Source organism: Macaca thibetana, chromosome 13, assembly GCF_024542745.1.
Source record: "Macaca thibetana thibetana isolate TM-01 chromosome 13, ASM2454274v1, whole genome shotgun sequence".
Taxonomy (NCBI): domain Eukaryota; kingdom Metazoa; phylum Chordata; class Mammalia; order Primates; family Cercopithecidae; genus Macaca; species Macaca thibetana.
In genome coordinates, this window is record NC_065590.1 from 61,083,186 (window position 1) to 61,105,653 (window position 22,468).

General features: G+C 43.8%; 1 protein-coding gene and 1 long non-coding RNA gene across 3 annotated transcripts in view; both read right to left on the minus strand.

Annotated features, from left to right (window-relative positions):
* Positions 1 to 22,468, minus strand: part of PRKCE (protein kinase C epsilon) — a 539,420-nt gene that overhangs the window by 141,065 nt on the left and 375,887 nt on the right. The window lies entirely within an intron of this gene.
* LOC126933882 (uncharacterized) overlaps positions 1,761 to 22,468 on the minus strand; it is a 35,432-nt gene continuing 14,724 nt past the window's right edge. The window contains exon 2 of the long non-coding RNA XR_007718759.1: positions 1,761 to 22,345. This is a non-coding gene — a long non-coding RNA (uncharacterized LOC126933882). The remainder of the gene's footprint in view (positions 22,346 to 22,468) is intronic.

Sequence of the window (22,468 nt, forward strand, 5' to 3'; positions counted from 1 at the left end):
CTGTGTCCTAATCAAATTCAGTGTTTTGAAATGCACAGCTTCTCAAACATTCAATACCTAACATGTGATTAATAGGTTTGAGTTTTATTGTGATCTCTAACTCAGTAAGTTACACAGGATGTGCCAACTAAAGCCCTCCTTCCACTGACCACACAGCACTGTGAGCTCACAGCCTGCTGGGAGGGCAGAGGGTACAATCGCCTCCCAGAACAATGTCTTCCACGATGTGTTTTTTCTGCCTCTTGTTCCGGCCACCTGTCCTCATTGCTATATAAAAGAAGACCTTCATCACCAGGCATCAGTTGTGTTTATCAACCTTTAATGGGATCTTGTCCAGGAACTTGACCCCATCAAGTTCCTGGGGTTCCCTTGGCCAATTGGAGATGAGATTTCCTGTACTCTTTTTCTAATGAGTTTAGCAAGGAGGTATCAGACAAGGAGGGCAGTTCAATGAAAGCCCATGGCCTTTGACTCACCTGGCCCAGCCTGCTCTTAATCCTGTGCCTCGAAACGTCTCTAAGTAGGGATAAATATGGCCAGGAAGGCTGGGTCTCCAGGAACAAGATGCCATTGGATTCCTGCCTCAATCATTTCTTGAATATCAGATACATCTCTCCTGACCTAAAAAGAATTCACTTCAGGAGAAGGGACAGAAAGTAGGCTGACTATGGCCTTCTACGTTACGTTGAAGAAAGCTCAACGTCCTGCACATGATGAGATTTTAAGAGCTGCCTGTGAACTGGTAAAGTGGAAATAGGGCTGTTCTACCAATGATCACTCAATGACTACACTGGAAATAAACAGAGAATGTGGAGTCCCTCTTGAATCCCATCCAAGGGGACCCTGGCTATTAAAGTGCTCTAAGTTCTTGCTTATAAGATGGTATTTTCAAGAGGATTCCTGAAGGGGTCTTGCCCATGTGTAGACCCTAAGGACAGTGCTTATCATGTTGCTGCTGTGGCTACACAGTTGACACCCCGCCTCCCCCACTGACTTTTAAAGTTTCAACCAGCTATGTAAACTCCTACCAGGAAGAACCCAAAATTAAGCCATCTTAACGTTTTTTAATTAGAAAAATGTTACATGCTTAAATTTTTCCATTTTTCAATGTGATGTGTACATCAAAGAAACCCAAAAGCGGAGACTCTCAAACTTGAATGTGCAGAAGAAGCCTCTACAAGGTTTACTAAAATCTCCTGGGCCTCAGCCCAGAGCTTCAACTTCAGGAGGTGATTTTGATGAGAAGCAATGGTTCTTAGGGCCATTGAGAAACACTGTCATGTGGAGCTAGGTGTCACTGCATGTTGTTGGGGGGAAATGATCTCTAGCCCTAGAGGCAGGGCAGGCCCCAGAGCCCATATCCAAGGCTAGAGCATGCTGAGCCCGGTGGAGGCAGGAGGCTCGCTGCTCAGCCAACTTGGAGCAGCTGATTCACTCCGAACAAAGGATGGCAGCTGATCTGTCAGGAAACAGGTCTGCCCTTGTGGTTCTCACCCAGTACTGCCACCAGAAACGAATCCCAGCCATCCCACTGGGTAGGCAGGGGCACTGGCCTCACTGGAAGAAGGGGAGTTATTTCATTTACCATCAGATACCATCTTCCCATGACAGCTGAGGATGTCTGTGACTCAGGCCTCCTTCCAGCCATTATCTTTGTCCCCCAGGAGATGCTGTTTTGGCGTCTCACCTGCTGACTCAGTTCCCTCTACCAGGGCTCCACACTGTAAGATAAGACCTACACTACAGTCTAACATGCTTCATTTTCGTTTCATTTTCTTTCTTCTTCTTCTTTTTTTTTTTTGAGACAGAGTCCTGCTCTGTCGCCTAGGCTGGAGTGCAGTGGCATGATCTTGGCTCACTGCAACAACTTCTGCCTCCCAGGCTCAAATGATTCTTGTGCCTCAGCCTCCCAAATAGCTGGGATTACAGGCATGCGCCACCACGCCCAGCTAATTTTTGTATTTTTAGTGGAGATGGGGCTTCGCCATGTTGGCCAGGCTGATTGTGAACTCCTGACCTCAAGTGATCCTCCCACCTCAGCCTCCCAAAGTGCTGGGATTATAGGTGAGAGTGACTGTGCCCAGCCATATGCTTCATTTTCCATAGCACAGTGGATATCCCTTGACACCAGAGGAAGGAGAAAGAAGAAACAAAACAACATGCAGATCCTACTCACTGGAGCCTGAGAAGCTCCTGCAATATTACTAGCCTAAACATCTCCGCCAACCCACGAACCTGGTGCTAGCCTGTCTTAGGTAGGAGTTAGGGATAAATAAGTCAGGCAAAATTCTGTGTATGTCAACGAGGATGGTCAAAATTGCTTTAACATCCCTTAAACCAGTGTTTTATTTTTAACCACAACATGCAGTACTGATGACCCAGCAAATAAACATGTAGACACATACATGGCCAACTTATTCACACATGGGGGTGTATGTATGTAAGATACTGTAGATGTGTACATACATACAAGTAACTCAAATTAAATGTTCCCCAATGGAATTCTTATTTTTACTATATGTGGTACACCCTAGATTGTCTACCCTACTCTGTTTCAATAAAGTAAAAATGCCCACGGAGACAGACTACATGAATTTTGTGATCCACTAATTGAACACAACCTAGAGCTTGAAGAATGCTCTTTAACTCACCCATAGAATATAGCATATGTGGTTGTATGTCTACTGCTCTGTAAAATAAAATATGAGAACATACAATGCACATAACAAAGTGTATAGAATAAGAAGATACAAACACGTAACATACACTAGATTCCCACTCCACGTGGAGTGAAGCCTTCCCTGTGACCAGATTCTCCTGTTTGGAGAGGCAGAGTGGAGCTGAGGGCCCCTGGGCACAGAGCGCGTCCACAGCTCCAATATCAGGCTCATCCAGAGCTATGAGGAACTCAGTGCACTTTCCCTAGTTTATTTATTTGCCAACTACCTTTAATTAAATTAGCATAAATTAAAACTTTGTGTGTGGTGACCTCACAGCATTCCTACTGTTATTAGGAGCTGTTGAGCATTCCGGGTTTCTACAGGACTTTGCATTTAAAATGCTAAAAGATATAAACCCTAGATTTCATAACAGCATGCTAGGTTAGCAACCCTCTCAACTCAAGAGGGAGAATGTAAAGAGAGAAATCTGAGCACAGCACAAAAATGGGACCACATCACAGTTAAATACAAGCGTATTTATTCCATGAATGTCCCCAGCCAAAAATTAAGTGCTCATACTTGAATCAAAGCCCCCAAAGCACCAGACAGGCTCAGCATAAGGCCTTTGCTGGTCTCACTAATTCCTGCCCTGATTACCCTAAGCCGATATTGATATCTCCTTTCTCTAACAAATCACTGGGACTTAAGGCATCCTTTAATTATTTCACGTAGCTAGATCTTCCTTACTAAACAAGAATGTAAGGGCCAAGCCCAGACTTTTCCATTCATTCTTCATTCATTCATTCATTCATTCAACAAACATTCTGTACCCACTTAGCACCAAATTACTCTTCTCTTATAATCTTCTTAGTTCTCTAAACCAGGGTTTGAACAGAGTCCCCAGTGGATACTTTTATAATACACAATTGAATTGAATTTGCATAGCTGGTGACTAGGATTAGAAATGTATCTTAAAGTATAACAACAACAACAACAAAAGAAACATATCTTGGCCTCCCATTCAAGGTGGCTAACGTGGAATCCTAACAAAGACAGAGACCATGATGTCACTCATTATTGCTATGCTCAGGACACCCCAGCCAGTGGGCCAGATACTCATGACTCTTCCTAAGCAGAAAGGTCTTCCCCATTCAGAATTCGGCATCCGCTTTGAGACTGTTGCCACAAAAATAAATAGGAGACTCCTAAACAACAAGCCACTATTTCAATCACAAAACATTCATGTTTTCAGAACAAATTGATGTGTTATAGTGATTCATGGACAAACAGAAACTCCTTTCTGATTCCTGGCATCTGGAGTTCCATAAGGGAACTCCAGGGGAACAATCAGAAGCACAGAAACCCCCTTTTCACTTTACTTTCTCTGATACATCATCTCAGTTGCCTAAAACCCTCTCCCACCCCTCCTCCACCTCTACCACATCCCCACTGCCCATACACACAACCAAGAACTCATTTTTACTGCTAATGAAGAAGCTTGGGGGATGTTTCTATTACTTACCATAATACCTTATAGGCAACAATGGCCTTATCTCTAGGGGTATACTATAATACTGCTCTTGTAAGTTAAAACATTTGTAACTTAATATATTAAAAAGATACCAATGGGTATTTCTAATGTTACTTAAAAAAATGGAAATAGTTACTGTGTGTGTGACTATTCCCCTTCACTGCTGGACTGAAAGTTGTTTGTCTTGCCATATAAGCATGACTATAAGAAGTCCAAACAAGCTCTGAGTTATATAACCTATTTCACGTTTTTAGGGACTGTAATTAGAGTGATAATATTATGGCAATAATCCTAGAACAGATTAAGGACCTAATTGTGATGAAAGAGGGCTTTGGGTCAGAAGTACATATCTGAAACTGTTTTATTTAACATGACGTTGGCACAAGGATCAGCAATAATCCCATATTTACAGAACACCTTGAAAAAAACTGTTTTTCTGAAGGCCCTACAAAGTCTTCCCACTTCAAATGTTTAATTTGGATGGGAAGTTGCCTTGTGAGTGTAGAATGAAGTTACAAAACAAAACAAAGAGGGTCCCTCAGGAAACGACCACAATTCTAGAAGGGTTTAGAAAGACGGGAGCTACACAGAGGCCAATGTGGTTTCTGAAACTTTCTTATTCTAGTAAAAATGCTACACCAAACAAGAGCATTGTGTGGAAATCAAAACCCTGACCAGGGCAGTGCCTGTGAACAAGGATGCCGGGAAGAAGCCTACAGTCAGGCTGGAGTTACCATTCCTGATGAGCCAGGAAGAACTAGGTGGGGATCTCTAGCTGAGCTTTTGAGAGTGTGCGCCCACCCTTCGCCTCTGGTGTTCTGTAACATGGGAGAAGCCTCCCATGGAGACATTTCTTCTCCCATTAGTTACTTAACAGAATACCGCTCAGGGCTCATGCTATTAGTTGAAATTAAGTAGAAGGACCAAGAGGGGTTTATCTGATGGGCTTTAAAAGCAAGCCTTGGCCACGCTTTTCCAGAGGCAAAGAGAGAAAACTTCAGGCTGGCTCAAATACCTCTTAAGCCCTGCTGGCCAATCTACCCTGTGGCTAGTCCTGATTTAAATTTGGAACAGAATCTTGGACTCTAACCTCTCCTGTTTACTTTTGTTTGTTTTCTTTTCTTACCAATGCTCCTTGTAAAAAACTCCAACTGATCCAGGCAATAAACAAACCGGAGAAACTATTTTCCTCACCTGTTCAACAAGAATAAAAAGTGGCAACATTCTGAGACTACAATGTTGAGGGAAAGGGTGAACAGGAGGGAAGAATTCACCCAGACAGAACGTGTGTCAGCTGTGGACGTTACTCCCTGTCCCAGCCACAAGAATTGATGAAATTCACACACTCTAAAGACCAGCAGGTACTGATCCCTAACAAACTGCTAATTTAATACCTTTGACTTTTCCTTTTCCCATTAACCGACTCTTTTCAATAATGTTAATATTAACTTGGCTGGTAATCCCAGTAGTCAGTATATGGAGTTCAGCTATAGATCATGTAATTGAAAGACATAATCAAACCATAAAATGGGATTCCTGGAAGGGAGACTGCTGCCTCAAATTACATTATAACCTTTGATATAGATGTCACCCATTTTGATAACTGAAAGCTAACCTCTGAAAAGAACTGCTCATGGTAAGTTTCCAGTGTGGAAAATAAGGGTATTCAAGCTGAAATGTTAACATGGAGGCTGGTTTTTTCAACATCAAATTGTTGGCAGTGCAGAACAGTTTTAGGGCAAATTCCTCCAGCTCAAAGAATTTTAAATTTAATTAAACAATCTAATGTAAACTGATCTATACAGTATTTTGTCATGACGCATATGGAAAGGTATTCACAAGGAAACACTTCAGTACTATGTTGTTCATTCCAAATTAAGGGAAAAAGCTATTATTTGTGACTTGGCAGTTAACTTGGTAAACAAATCCAAATCACTGCCTTGTGGGTTACTTAGGCCAATACTTGTAAAGTTTATCTAAGACTATGTGCTGAGATTCCCATAGTCCCTGCAAATGCTGCAACTTTCCACACTGTAAATTTCCTTTCTTCTAGAAGCCAGTCTGGATGTGAACTGAGTTAGGTCAGGGAAACACATGCACATGTGTTTTTCTCTCTTGAAAACTCAACGTGTGTCCTAACGGGTGTATGTGGCTCTATAAATATACATGCCTTAAGAAAATCAAAGCATCAGATATTGACTTATGGAAGGAAAAACCAATGAGCCAATTCCTACATGAAAAGGAATTTTTTGTTTTGTTTTAATATTGCTTTAAAATTCTGACTTTGGACTTGGGTGTACGCAGTACACTAACGTCAAGGGTAATCATGTGTTAGTTTAAAACCTATGGCTTAACAACTGGTACCAATATGAGAAAAACTGGAGACTGTGTCCCTGCTGTGAACTTGAAGACCTGCAAAATATCCACACCTACTTATGAAATGAGTACCTCGTGCCACCTACGCACAGATAGAAATGATTTTCAAAAAGTCAGAATATGACAGCAAATGAAATGATTTATTTTGAATCCTGGAAATATAAACAGTGCCCTGATTAACTTATAAAGTTCTCATTCTTGGTACATATGGCAGCTTTAGCTGTGACCTAGATAGAGGGTAAAGTCTGAACTACATTTAAAACTGAGATTCGTCAGTTTGCAAGCTTTTGGGAAATCAGCGATTTTCAGAGTGCAAAGGTTAGAGTTAAGGGAAAGGTAGGGGAGGTGAAATCTTAGTACGTCTTTAGCTGCCTGCTCAGGTTGTTACTAGTCCTGACTATTAACTCTGTGTCATAAATAGATCTCTTTCCATCATTTTTACCCAGTTCTTTCTAGGTTTACTCTAAAATTCTAAACTCCAGCTTAGAAGACTTAAAGGCAGATTTTGCCATTTTCTCAAGATTGTTAGCAATCTACAGTACAAGAGGTCTCCTGGTGTGGGGCTCTCCCTACGTCCTGTTAAGTGTCCCTGGAAGTCCTAGACACTGGCTCTCAACCCTTCCCCAGAGTGCTCCCCCAGGCCCCACCGTGGAGATTCAGTTACAACTGAACTGGGGTGAGCCAGGAGGTGGTATGTTTTTAAAGGAGCCCAAGTGGTTCTAAGCTGAAGCCAAGGTAGACAAGACTATCCTAAGGTATTCACGGTGCTCTGCCATCTGTCTGTCCTCCAGGTACCCTCCAGTGTAACCAGATTACGGTGTAATTGCTGTTCACCCTTCACAATTCCCGCTTTCCACTCGTCTCCTCTTCTGTGTGGATCCTCTCCCCGGAATGCCCCTAGCTCTCCAGCTCTACCAGCTACAATCCTACTCATCCTTCGAGGCCCAGTTCAGTTCCATTTAGTTAACATCCCCTAGGCACCTACCATGAGAGCCAGGCATTGTGTTCAGTTCTGTGTCTAAACACTGTGTGTGTTCAGAGATGCATACAGGCCCTGTCTTCAGGAAACTTCTAGCCATGGTTAACGGGTGTGTTGACCAGGTTGTGAAACAGGTTTTCTAACATATTTACTCAAATTAAATGTCCTCCCCTCAGTAGGTAAAAATGGCAACTCCAGAAACAGCACAGGCTTGTAAGCATGGCAGCCCACAAGCACAACCACAATCCATCCCAGTAGCGGAGAAGTAAATCTAGGATGGTGCAGAGACCCACAAATAACCCCAATGAGGGCAGCCTGTGGTGTGAACCCAAATATTCCCCTCCTGGATCAGTGGAGAATATGAGCCACTGGGTGAATGAGAGGCTGAGCCTTGTGTCTAATTGAAGAGCCTTATATATGCCTTAGCCCAAATGTCAATATCGTCATCCTGAACTATTTCTGGAACAAACAACAGGAAAAACACTTTAAAGGATATTAGCCAGAGTAGACTTCTGGAAGAGGAAGGCTGAGCCAACCCAAAGATCTAACTTAGACCCTGGGAGCAAAATTTATTTTTTTTAAAATAACACGACTCCCTCTTCCCTTCCCTCTCCCCTCCCCCTCTACAAAAACAAAAAACAAACAAACAAACAAAAAACATGAATACAGCTAAAAAATCATGGTCAGTAGCGTTAGAAGAACAGGCCTCAGCGGAGGCTCACTGAGCAATAATGTTTTGGAATGTACATATGGAGATCTGAAACTCTGAGGGGTCAAATGCCATTGTGAAAAGAAAATGGCAGAGAACCGACAGCTGGCTTCCAAGCTCCTTGGAATGACTGCTCTCACCGGAGGAAGGTGTGAGAGGGACAGAGAAACTGGGTGGGAAGCAGGTGAGCAAGAGATGGTAAACCTGAAGAGAATCATAATTAAAAGCATAGCAAATCATGTGTGTCATGTCAAGGACTTCACATTGCATCCACTCATTTAATCCTGAAAATTAGTCTATTCATGACCATTATCTTATTTTGCAGATCAAGAATCCAAAACACAGAAAAGTAGATTGACCAAAATTGCTCAGCTAGTTTGAGCAGAGGTGGGATCTCAACCATGTTAGCCATTAAAGCCGTATTCTTACTACCATGCTAAATTGCATTTTAACTGTATCTCAGATACGTAAGGAACTAGATAAGTTACATGTAAAAGACATTCTCAGCCAGGAACTATATTGGCACTTCAAATGTTTATTGGTAAGATCTGATTCCCGACCTGAAGATGTTCATAGTTACTACAGCAAAAAGTAGGAAAACTCAATCAACGTTAAGAAAAACATGTTAAATCTTCTATTTCTGTCATTCTTCTGTTTGGAGTTGGTAGAAGAGCTCTGTTTTATCATTATAAAGCATGGCTAAGCCTAGATGCTTGATGTAATGGAATAAGACGGTCATTCACAAGGAAATATCTGGAAAATATGTGTGTGTATGCGTGAGCGTGAGTGTGTGTGTGTGTGTGTGTGTGTGAAGTTATTATCATGCCTTCATTCCATCTTTGTATATATTTAACACCACACCAAAGGCCATGACAAGTACTGATAGAACATTCGGGAGCTGAGAACCTTTGTGGGTCGAATCATTTTTCGAGCCTCTTCTGAAGCCAGTTCATTTGAAGTTCACACATTGCTTGGGAGCTAGCAGTAGTTTGAACTTTTGGCCTGTGAGATATCCTGCCCATGGGTAAGTAAACATGTAGCGGGGACAAACAGTTTTTATACAACTCTTCATTGTACCATGATAAGATCGGGGAAAACTTTTTTTTTCCTAGTTTAGATTTCTTTATTCAAATGTCACACTTAAAAAAATTCCCCACCCCACTTTGCCAAGACCTGACATTTGCTCTCCTGTCTTCCCTGACTTCGGTAGTGCGGCGTTTGCTGCCAGTATGTTTTGAAAATGAATTTTAAATGCAAGGTAGTTTCTTGACTTTTTTCCCCTTAAAATCATACCAAGAGTATAAATGGCTTATAAAGAAGATAACTACAGAGGAAAGGCCCCCAGTCAGGCAGGGCCACACTCAACTGCTCTCCTTCTTCATCCTCAGCAGATGCAAAACAGGACAGAGGAGATGGTATTAAGTTGCCGTGCCAGGAGCTTGCACACACGTCACTGCATCCCAGCCTTAAAACAACCCTATGGATCTAGAACTAGACATACCATTTGACCCAGCCATCCCATTACTGGGTATATACCCAAAGGATTATAAGTCATGCTGCTATAAAGACACATGCACATGTATGTTTACTGTGGTGCTATTCACAATAGCAAAGACTTGGAATCAACCCAAATGTCCATCAGTGACAGACTGGATTAAGAAAATGTGGCACATATACACCATGGAATACTATGCAGCCATAAAAAAGGATGAGTTCGTGTCCTTTGTAGAGGCATGGATGCAGCTGGAAACCATCATTCTCAGCAAACTATCTCAAGAACAGAAAACCAAATACTGCATGTTCTCACTCATAGGTGGGAACTGAACCATGAGTTCACTTGGACACAGGAAGGGGAACATCACACACCGGGGCCTATTGTGGGGTGGGGGTAGTGGGGAGGGATAGCATTAGGAGATATATCTAATGTAAATGACGAGTTAATGGGTGCAGCACACCAACATGGCACATGTATACATATGTAACAAACCTGCACATTGTGCACATGTACCCTAGAACTTAGAGTATAATAATAATAATAATTTTAAAAAACCCTATGATGGTCATCATCACCTTATCCTCATTTATTTTTTATGTTTTTAAGATAAAGAAAATAAGCATCAAGGAGTTTCAGTCATTTGCCCAAAGTCAGCCAACCAGCACCCAAATCAAAGGCCACATATGCATCCAGCTTCAAAGGCATTGATCTTTCCCTCTTTGCTAGAGCTGGGCTTCTGTCTGTAAGACTTTCTTCCTGACTCCCAAAGGCCTCCTGATACCCCCTGTAATCTGACTGTAGCCCAGACCAGTTTCTGTAGGTGGAAGAGTGGCCTGAGAAGGAACAATAGTCCCACAACGTCCTGCCCTCAGAAGAAAGGATTGGGAGTTGTGGTTGTTTTCTTCAAATGTATTACTAGGAGGCTGAATAATGGCTTGGGTATGTTTCTCCCTCTTTTGAAAAATGGCAAATAAAACAATACTCAGCTATAGAGTTACCAACCTGGGGATGGAAGCGTTCGCCTGGGGGATATTTGAACTCCTCCAGAGTAGTTTATGTAACAAGGCATCACTAAACCAAATGGCATTAGCAGGTAATCCGTTTTGCCATGTCATATAGTAACAATGGCCCCCCTGCTTTCTCACACAGGGCTAATGACTGATGGAAGAAGGGAAGAGGTGAGCGAGGCTGAGACTTTGCTTGCAGATAGGCCTGACTTGGTTTTGGGATCCTTATCTTCAGCGCTAGTAAGCCTGTTTAGTCCAGAAATGGAGCCACACTCTTCATAAGAATAGCTGTCCACCCCAGTCTGTGGGATTCCAGTGGTTCCAGAAAGGCGGAAGAGAATTCCTGCAGACCGCAGAGATTTATGTCTGGGGAGGGTGTCTGTGGCTGGGAGGGGGCCCTGACAGAGCAATAGTCATCACTGGAATGGGTACAGGAAAGTCTGAGTCAGCAAATGAAGGGGCTGAACCCAAGTGTCCTGGATGCTAGCTGTGGGGAAGCAGGTGAGGAGGAGGGTCCTCCCTGGCAGCTGCTGGGGAGCTTCCGAGAGTCAGCATCTCCCAGGGCCTAGGCCAAGGTAGCTGACTGGGAGAAGACGACAGAGGACAGCCAGGCTTCCATTGGTTTTACAAGTTTCTCTGTCACTTGAGGCCCTCTAAACATAGCCCCGACCTCTCTCTTCTGTATTATCTTCCACTAGGCCCCTACACAAACTCTCCACAGGGGTTTGTTCACTTATCTCCTACCAGGAACATCTCAAGCGTCCGCCGGGCTTGCAGCATCCTTCTCATCATCTCAAGTCCTACCTCTTGCAGGAGGGCTTCCTTGACCACCCCAGCCCAGAGACGATGCTCCCTCCCCTTTGAGAGTTTTGAGATGGATGCTCTGCTCCTTAGTGTGGGCTTGCCATGTCCTGCCTTGTCCAGATACTCAAGTTTATTTTTGAGACGTCTTTCTCTGTTGCCCAGTCTGGAGTGTGGTGGCGTGATCATGGCTCACTGTAGCCCCCACCTTCTGGGCTCTAGTGACCCTCCCACCTCAGCCTCTCAAGTAGCTGGGACTATAGGTCTGTATCACCACACCTGGCTAATGTTTTTTAATTAAATTTTTGTGTGTGTGTGGAAATAGGGACCAGAGTGCTCTTGAACTCCTGGTCTCATGCAATCCTCCTACCTCAACCTCCCAAAGTGCTGGCATTACAGGCATGAGCCACCACACAGCTGGCCTAGTTATTCTTTCTTTTCTAGAATAGTCAGGTGAGTGCCTGCTCTCCCTCTGATCCCACTTCATCCCACTTTCCCCTTAACTCCCTCTGCCTCCAGCCATGAGCAGAGCATCACTGCTCCTTAGAAGTCCCAGACACACTCCTGCCACAGGGCCTTTGCATGGGCCACTCACTCTGCCAGGAACACTCCTCCCCCAGGCATGTGAGTGGCTGGCTCCTCCACTTCTTTCATGTTCTGCTTAAATGTTACTGTAATTCATCAGAGACCACCCTAGATTAAAACAAACAAACACCTTTTCCCTAGCACGTCCACCTTCCCCTGCTTTGTGGTCTCGTTTGTTATCACCACCTGACATCAGGGATTTTTTAATCCGTTATTGCCTTTCTGCCACTACTTGAAGCTCTGTGAGGACAGGTTTCCAGCTCTTTTGTTCTCTGCTGGATCTCAAGGACTTAGGACTGTGCCTTGCATGTAGCAGATACAAGATAAACAGATGTTAAGTTAATGCACACACCACAGGGCTGCCCATAGCTCGTGACACCACACTTCAGGGTTTCTTTGATACCTCTAGAGAAACATCAGGATTTTTGAAGCTGGCCTGAAAGGCCAGAGCCTTCTCTGTAGCCCAAAGGATCTGAACTCCTTTCTCATAGAGAAAACAAGTTCCAGGTCTCCTGTGTGAGCAAGAAGCACAAAGGTCAGGGCTTTGTTTAACTAGACCATACCCCAGGGCAGGTTCCTTTGCGCAGACCCTAACTTGAAACAGTACACTTTGTCCTTCCCAGTCCCTGCCTGCTCCATCCCCACCTCATAACCCCCCTCTGTAGTCCAGGGGGTGCCCTCCCAGACTTGGGGAAGGAGTGTGTGAAATGAAAAACCATTAGAGGTCTCAGCTCAAGGAGAGAATAATAACGTTGTTCATAAATATCTGTTGAGCGTTTATCATATATTTGGTATATGCCTTATATGTGCATGTGTATATGGTAGATGGTAAGGTAAACATAAATTACTATATATGGTGTATATGGCATATTATATATAGTAAGTGTATATACATACACATAGCCTAACACCATGGAGGCAAACGAGTTAGAACAGATATGCTGCTTTCGAGAATGAACTCTTTGGGTCTAATCCAGATTTGTAGCCCCTTCCCAGAACCAAGATGTACAGAGACCACACATAGTAGGGCTATCACTCTAACGTGTAGGCAGAGCATGCCAACAAGCAAGCAGTCTCAGAAGGGTTTGCAAAGTTGCAGACCTCAGAACATACCACCAGTAATGAATCTGGCTACTGTTTGGCCTCTGATACGTGCATGGCACTATGCTAGAAATAATATCTCTAATCTTCCCAACAAGCCTCCGAAGGAGGTCAGAGCAGTTAATTTGCCAGAGGACTCCCTGTGGTTGGGCAGCAGAGCCCAGACAGGAACCCTGCCCTGGGTTCTGTCTAGCACACTAGGCTGCCTCTCCTAAGCTCACAGCCTCAGCGTGCTCCCAAGGCTACAGGAGGGGAAGCTGACAGAGACTGAGTTACTGTGGTGTCCTCAGATGTGGGAGGGAGGGTCTTCGGAAGGAAGCAGCAATTCTGCTGTTGCTTGAGGTTTGAAGGATTGGTGGCTAGAGATCTTTATGCAATGTTTTCAAAATTAGGAGTTGGAATGGAAGATACTCTGACCAAGGAAGAATACAATACCAAATATGCAAACACGAGCACACAGTCCCCTCCTTAAGAAAGTAGGGGGAAGAGCCTTAATCACCACCATCATTTATTAAATGCTTGCTATGGGCCTGGTGCTGTTGGGTAAGTGCTTTACCCAATTTATTTCATTTAATCCTCCTGCAACCCTATGGGGTAGGTGACAGCCCCTATCTAAGGATAACAAGGAAGTGAGTGCTTGGAAAATCTATAACTGCTTTACAAGTAACATTGAGGTATAAGTATTGAGGTTCTGGACTCTCACAGACCACAGTCTTGGCTCCTGGGATGCCCCAAGACATCCTTTATTTCAGAGTCAAATTTCTAAAAGCCTAGAGTGCTGTCATCTCCAGCATGGCTTAGGGCTATATCCTTACCCACTGTCAGTGGGCTGGGGCCATCTGCCGAGACTTGGTGCCTGTTTCAGGTACATTAGAAAGCCTATGGCTTTCTCTAAACTGAAACACAGGCCTTCAGGCTGGTGAAGTCCCAAGCTCGAGGCTGTCCTCACACTGGTGCCCCCTCAAGTTGTTCCTCTCATCAGAAATGCTCTTTCCCCTCTGAGTCATCAGTGCAAATCCTACAGTCCTCCAGGCTCAGGTGAAATGCCACCTTCCATGCCTGGAAGTCACCCTGACTCTCCATTCTTCTAGGAACTCCTCCAGCAGTCTGGCATCTGATTCTCTCGAATCCTGCACTGCTTACCTCATTTCATACACACATTTTTGAGGATAAGGCTCATAGCTTACAGATCTTTTCTAAATCCAATCAGATTTAGGACAGTGCCTAGGGCAGTCATTTGCTGACTGATTCTAAAGCCAACTGTCTCCAACAGTAGGTGTCTATGCCACTATCAGGCAGTATTTCTCAAAGTGTGGCCAATAACCCCCTTGCATTTAAAAATGCAGATCCCCAAGCCCTACCGAATCTGTATCTCAAGGGGTAGGACCTACAATTTGCCAATTAACCAGCTCCCTGGGAGAGCCAAAGCACACTCATGTTTAAGAACCCTGCCATGAGCAACAATGCAATAGTCAACTGAGATAGCAAGATCCATGTCCAAGGGCCATCAGAAGACAGGGTGTGGGGTTCTGCTATGAATGCCAAGGAAACCTCCCGCTGTGGTGGGACTTGCCACCACCACGCCCAGTGAGGAAGATGATGAGCAATGACTACCGGACCTCTCTCACCATATGATGTGTTGACGTGCTGTCATCACCATCAATGAAAATGATATGACTAAGTCCATAAGTAATGTTTGGTTCACCTTTTCTCCTCTCTAATCCTCCCAGAAATGACTGATCTTTGTAAATACTACATGTTGATTTCCTGTCATTGCATCACAAGTGGAGGCCATCCAACTCATGCTTCTACATTTTTCATCTGATTATAGGTGAGAACGGGCTTCTCTTCCAACTGGATGGCTCCAGTTCTATACATGAAACCCTGACCTTTAGAAGCACCACTGATGGCTACTTCAACGTATACCTCCCTGTTTCCAGTCCATGATGAATTTTTGGGAAAGAGCTCTTTTCTCACAGCTGAAAACACTGGCAGCCTGCAGATGTGGAAATCTCAGTTGGGAAACATGAAATCTTTTGATATCCCAAAAGCACACACCTTGGAAGAGAAACTTTACCCATGACTAACTAAAGTCATTCTTAAGAGAAAATTGTGGAAAGGATTAACGTGCTTCATCCCTTTCTCTCAGCTTCCCGATTAGGACCTTCTAGAGTTACATAAATCACTTCTTGCTCTAGCCAGTTTGACTCCAAGCATCAACACACCATTGTTGCCAGGGCATTTTTTCAGCCTAGCCAATAAAAACTCCCAAGTCATCCTGCAACTTTTGGAGATGACCAAGATGCAAGAAAAAAACACGGTAGCCTTTAACAAACTGTACATTTGGGGACAACCAGGGGGAAGGTTTCAGAAGGCTGGGGGTGAAGAGGTGGCCTGACCATAATTAAGGGCAAGTCCTGCCAGCAAACCCGTGCCCATTTTAAGAGAGGGATGGCGGTTTTCCCAGGCGGAAGCTGGGTGCCAGGGCTCATTCCATAGACAAATGCTGTCCTCTCTCCCCTCCTCAAAATGAACATTGCCAGGAACAGGAAGGGCACAGGCGTGGTTCTGGAAAGATCTCAGTTCCAGTCCCAGCTCATCGTTTGTGCCTATTTCCTCATCTGTCAAAGAAAGATATCCCAGGACCCTGCCTATCGCAAAAGCACCGTGAAGATAAAGTAAGATCATGGACAAAGGACTTTGTAAAGCAGTTTAAAAGCTGTATGTGTGCTACATGACAGGCACTGTGCTAAAGGCCATACATGTTTTAACTAAATTCTTGCGGCGGTCCTCTAAGGGAAATATTATTTCCACTTTGCAAAGGAGAACACCAAGATTCATTCACATAGTTAATATTTGCTGGAAGTTTAAAAAACGAAACGAGTTTCTGAAAAATAAATGTTCAAAATGAGATACCCTCCTGCTAAGGGGCTGTGAGATGAGTTTGTGTGGGTGTGAAGAGGTTAAAAAAAATAAGTTTGGATTCTCTCCCATGTAAATTGCAACCAGTTAGTAGGGGCTGTGAGGAGCATGTGGGATATTCAGGATTCTCTAGCCATGGGCTGAGAGGAGGAAAATTTATAAATGCTACAGGGGTTTGGATGAACTGAAGGGTTCGTGGAAGAGGCAGGATGTGAGATGAGCAGTGGGAGGTCAGGACATCAGGGGGCAGGGCTGGGGCATCCCAGGCAGAGGGAACAGGCAAGAATTCACATGCCAATGTTTCCAGAAAGCGGGCAGTGAGATCGAAGATGGCAGGCTGAGAGCCAGCAAAGGAACAAGGATATATTGACATTTTTTTTGCTGGCCATGAATGGTGCTCAAAGTCTCAAAACAGGGTCACAAAAGTGGGCAAGTTCTTTTGGTTTATTTGTAAAAATCCTTTCCCAAGTGATTTATTTCAAATAAAAATCTAATTGGCTATCCGACTCTAATCCATGGCTTCAGTTACTATCCAAAGTAGTATTTAAGGGAAATCCATTTAAATATTCATCGCTACCCACATAGAGCATGGTACGTCATTCACAAGACAGTTGTTTAAATACAGAATGCCCTGCAGGTAACAAATGATGTATACAGGACTGTGCAAGACACTCCAGAGAAGCTCCCACCAATCATAAAAGGAAACACATAATGAAAACTGTCTTCACGGAGAAGAAATATTCTGTGGATGACAAAGACTGCAAGGATGTTAAGAGTTTGTGGTGCAGGAATACAGGGACTACCCCATATCACACAGGGCTAGGAGAAACAAATGGTGGGTTAGGAGGTGGAAAAGGGCGAAGTCGTTTAAGCGAATAATTCCTTTTTGTTGGGACATAATTACAAGTTGCTACAGGAAAGTGTTAGCAGCAATCCTAGGAGACATTAACTTCAGAGACCCTGCAGGTAGCAGCTTTAGATCTTATGCATCCCCAAATCACACCTGAAAGATGCAATAGCTCTTCGGAAGTAACAACAAGAGGGAGAAGGGACAGGACTTCAGAATCCCCAGGGTGGGGGGCATGGTGGAACAGCCACATGATTTTGATAATTTTGTCTTCTGTCATTTCAGTCTCTCCCTCTCTCTAACCCGGACTATCAAGTTGGTATTTGGGACCGCCCCACTGCTTGAGGTATTCTGGGAGAACAGGAGAGACTTAAACCTAGCTAGGGAAGCAGGAAAGCACTCCAGAGTGCCCCATGTAGGTTTAAAGGACATAGGCATTAGAGAGGAGGTTCGTGTCTGTTGTATGAATGAGAAAATAAGTTTGTTTTTCAACAAGTCTGCTGTCTTTCTGAGTATATCTATATCTGGAAAGTTCTCCAGTGCTGTCTTCTCCATGTTCAAGGCGGATGCCTAGAATATTGTCCATGTTCTTAGACTATGGAGACAGTAGTGAGGCTGCTGCCCTCTCAGGATGTGGGGACCTCAGGGAGTGATCAGCTCAGTCACTCAGCAGTTTTGCAAGTGAGGCTTTTCATTACTCCCTCATGGGAAATAGCTTAACTTTCTAATGGGTTTACAGAATCTTCTAGTCACGTTTTGCGGGTGGGTTTTCCTCCTTGCGTCACAGAGAGGGTATTTAGAAGAGAGGACAGTGTGGGAAACATTTACTCAGATACACAGCTTGGGAAGGGGATCATTATTCATGGAGTCTCCTGGTGCAAGGACCCCAGCAAATGCCTTCTAAACATCATTTCCTCCTCCAGTTACATTTCAAAAAAAGCTGCAGGAGTTTGATATTTTCTTAGTTTCCTTTTCCTGACTCCCTCTGTACAGGATGATGTAGTTGTTTACTTTAAGGCTCAGAAGTCAGCCAGCATTGTATGAAAAGCTTTCCCACAAAAAAAACTCATAGGACGACAAACCCCTTTCCCTGATGTTTAAGCAATTAGCGATACATGAACAGGCTTGCTTGCGCTCTTGGTCTAGGACCTGCTCCTTCTTCCTGTTCCAGGAGCCACTCACCCTGGGGTTGAGGGATACAGGGAGGCCTTTTCATTTCATAAGGGGTGGTGTTAGTGGGGGCAGTGAACAAACAAAATCTTCATTGGCCCCACTTCCAAGCCACTTTTGTGGCTCCCCCTGCTGTTTACCGCTGTGCGACATGAAATCCCAACCTCAATGTGCTTATCCATAAAATGGGGGAGTAAAAAAATTGTCAGAGGTCTGGAAAAGATGAAACCACACTGTAAAGTTAACATATTATCTGAGACAGCACTGTGGAATGATGAACACTAGGACAATGGAACAGAAACTGCCCTGGTCCAAATCCCAATTCTACCACTTCTCAGCTATGTGATGTTGGAGAAGTCAGTCTACCTCCCTGTGTCTCAGGATATCCACCTCTCAGGGCTATTGCAAAGATTAAGTTAATTAGCATACATAAAGAGCTTTAAAAAATGACAGGTATATAGTAACTGCTATAAGAACATTAGCTAAGTTCATAATAACAAAGACGTGGAATCAACCTAAATGCCCATCAATGATAGACTGGATAAAGAAAATGTGGTACACACATACCATGGAATACTATGCAGCCATAAAAAAGAACAAGATCTTGTACTTTGCAGGGACATGGATGGAGCTGGAGGCCATTATCCTTAGCAACCTAACACAGGAACAGAAAACCAAATACCACATGTTCTCACTTGTAAGTGGAAGCTAAATGATGAGCACACATGGACACATAGAGGGGAACAACACGCACTGGGGCCTATTGGAACAGGCAGGAGGGAGAGGATCAGCAAAAATAACTAATGAGTACCAAGCTTAATACCTGGGTGATGAAATAATCTGTACAACAAACCCCCATGACACAAGTTTACCAATGTAACAAACCTGCACATATACCCCGAACTTAAAAGTTTTTAAAAAGAACATCAGCTATTATCATTCTCGGCTTATAGTAACACTCTATAAATGTTAGCTACATTTACGTATGTGACGGCAGCAAGGAAAGCTGTTATTTTCAACCAGTGGTGGCAGCTGGGGAGGGCAGCACAGCGAAGGCCATGTCCCCCACAGAATATGCCAGAATCCAGAAAGAACACATACATCTACAGTTTAAAAGGTTTAATTTATAACATCACTTTACAGGTGAAGATGGAAAGACAACTATGGTTTTCATAATACAAACTGCCAAATGAAATGTTTGACATCTTAGTTATAAAACATGGTTTAAAAATATGTTGCAAGACACCAAAGTTGTGGCGGTGAGGAAGGTTTACTCCCTTACTCAGAGCTGCTTGCTGAAAGAGTGAAGCTGGGCTAGGTTACTCTTTAAGAATCCCAACCTTCGGCCAGACACGGTGGCTCATGCCTGGAATTGCAGCACTTTGGGAGGCCAAGGTGGGCGGATCACTTGAGGTCAAGAGTTTGAGACCAGCCTGGTCAACATGGTGAAACCCCGTCTCTACTACAAACATAAAAATTAGCCCGGTGCAGTGGCAGGAGCCTGTAATCCCAGCTACTTGGGAGGCTGAGGCAGGAGAATCACTTGAATCCAGGAAGTGGAGGTTGCAGTGAGCCAAGATCGTGCCACTGCACTCCAGCCTGGGTGACAGAGCGAGACTCTCTCTCAAAAAAAAAAAAAAAAAAAAGAATCCCAACCTTCAAGAGGGAGGCCCCAGGGTAGGTGGAGGGTAGGCCAGCAGTTCTGTGGATAACCCCTTGGTCTTCAGCCCCATCGTGGCCTTGGTCTTGTAAAGAGAATGGGGACTACACTTCATTCTTCCAGCTAAATAGGCCATGTCACCAGTCACCACACATCCTGTCCTAGAGACAGACCACACTGCCAAAACAACAGGAAAATTGAAACTTTAGCGGCAAAAGAGTGATATAAAGAGATAGTGCGCAAGCTCGGTTTTTACTAAAGTTAGAATTTTTGGAGGACATGTCGTTATTTAAAATGCTGGTGTCTATGATAGTTTGGATGCTTTCATGTTCTTGTTCCCCTTCCCTGCTTTATTGTAAAATACACCTACAAATGAGTAGGTAAAATATGCATATGCAGTTTAAAGATCAAATGAGACACACTTTTAGCTGTGACCCACCTTGACAGACAGAACATGGTTGCTGGCCTTTGAAGCCCCTTTAACCCCCTATAATTGCAACCCTTCTCTCTATCCTCATTCAGTCCCCATTTGGACTTCCCTGGTAATCATTATCTTGTTTTTCTTCTCTTTTCTTTCTTTCTTTCCTTTTGTTTTTTGAGATAGGGTCTCACTCTGATGCCTAGGATGAAGTACAAGTGGTATGATCATGGCTCACTACAGCCTCATCCTCCTGGTCTCAAGCAACCCTCCTACTTCAGCCTCCAGAATAGCTGGGACTGCAGGCATGTGCCACCATCCCTGGCCCATTTTTTAATTTATTTTTGAGACAGGGTCTTGCTCTGTTGCTCAGGCTGGAGTGCAGTGGCATGATTATGGCTCACTGCAGCCCTGACTTCCTGGGCTCAAGCGATCCTCCCACCTTAACCTCCAGAGTAGCTAGGACAACAGGCACACATCACCATGGCAGGCAAATTTTTAAAAATTTTTTGTAGAGACTATGTTCCCAGGGGTCAAGCAATCCTCCTGCCTCGGCCTCCCAATGCGTTGGGACTACAGACATGAACCACCACTCCCGGCCCCTTGTTTTTCTTTACGGTTTCATCATCCATGTGTTTCCTCCTAAATAATATATTGTTTAGTCTTGCCTGTTTGGGGGTTTCATATAAACAGAAACATGCTACATATGTATTTCTTGACTTGCTTCTTTCATTCTATAGTCAGCTGTGTATCTTTAAAAATTACCAGCTCTTATGCCTCAGATCTCTGTTTTTAAGGGGTCTCATTTTCTCTCTTAAAAATCCCCTTCAAAAACATCCCTCGAACATCCCAAAAACATCCCTAAAATGTCATGACACAGCAAATCAACCAATTCATTCTGTTCTCTTGGATACAAGTTGTCAGCCACATTTAGGTAAGCTGTGGCCAGTTCCTCACCTTTTCAACCCAAATATTTCCTCACATCAGAGTGACACCTTTGGTAGAGTTAAAGATCAAAGAAATGCATTCAAACCTTCCACATGATACCATCTTCCAAAAAGGTAACATTTCCACCACTACATTCTTAATGTTTCTGCATAGTCTTCTATGCTTCTTTCTGATTTTGTCTAACTGCCCATACTCCTGATTCTTATCTTCCCCTATCCATGAAGTCTAAATGTCCCATTCTAGAGAATTGAGATTTTAGCTCTTACATCTTTACCTTAATATTTGAACCATCCACATAGCTTTTATACCCTCTAACTTTGTATACTCTCCCTATGAATGCCTATGTGCTTAGACTCCCATAATCCTGCAGACTGTCAGTACCATTTCCCACCAAGGAGAAAGGGACATTTGAATATCTGTATTTCATGCTAAACAGTGTCTTCAAGATCTGAAAATTAACAACTAACTCAAAGAGCTAAACAGAATCCATCCTTCCTGGGATATGGATGCACAAGAGTCACATCTATTGATCATTTTCAGCTTTCGGAAGGCCCCAGTTTGCTTCTGCCTGTGGCATCTACCAGGTACTGACTTCCAGTGTTTGTCTAGTACCCAGGACACAGGCTCACTCTGGTTCCCATAGCGATGGGTCAGTTTGTCCCCCCAGAGATTAATGTGGTTTAAAGCAGCAGAGATCAACACTGGCCAGGAAGCTAAATGGTCCGAACTACACAAACATCCAGGTCTGCCTTGGACAAGGCTTGTTCCTTTTCACACAATAACAACCCTACAAAGCCAATTTCCTTGAATCAGATGGGACCTCGCTACTGTGCTCCTGTGGGGTAGGTGGAACCCAGGGTTCTTATTCCTGTGACAAAGTCCCTTATGAGACAGTGAGAGAGTGACAGAGGGAGAGAGTGAGAACAAGTAAGAGAGAGGGAGCACATGAGCGTGTATGTGACCCGGACGGGGGACTTCAATGCTTGTGCCTCAGTTTCCTCCAATTTGTAGTAGTATACCTACTAGTCAGCCCACTCATCTCTTCCTCTGATTTTCATTCTCTGGTTCACCTATTAGCCTAACCTCCCTAGGTAGACCAGCAGTTCTTTGAACAAGGATTGTGTCTTTTTCTATCCCTGGAATACCTGATATTAAGTTGAAGACATACCGTACCAGGTATTTAAAAAAAAGAAAAACTACTGGTTGTCTAGTGTATACCGGAGCAGAGCACTTCATCCCTGGCTGGAGGTGTGTGTTTC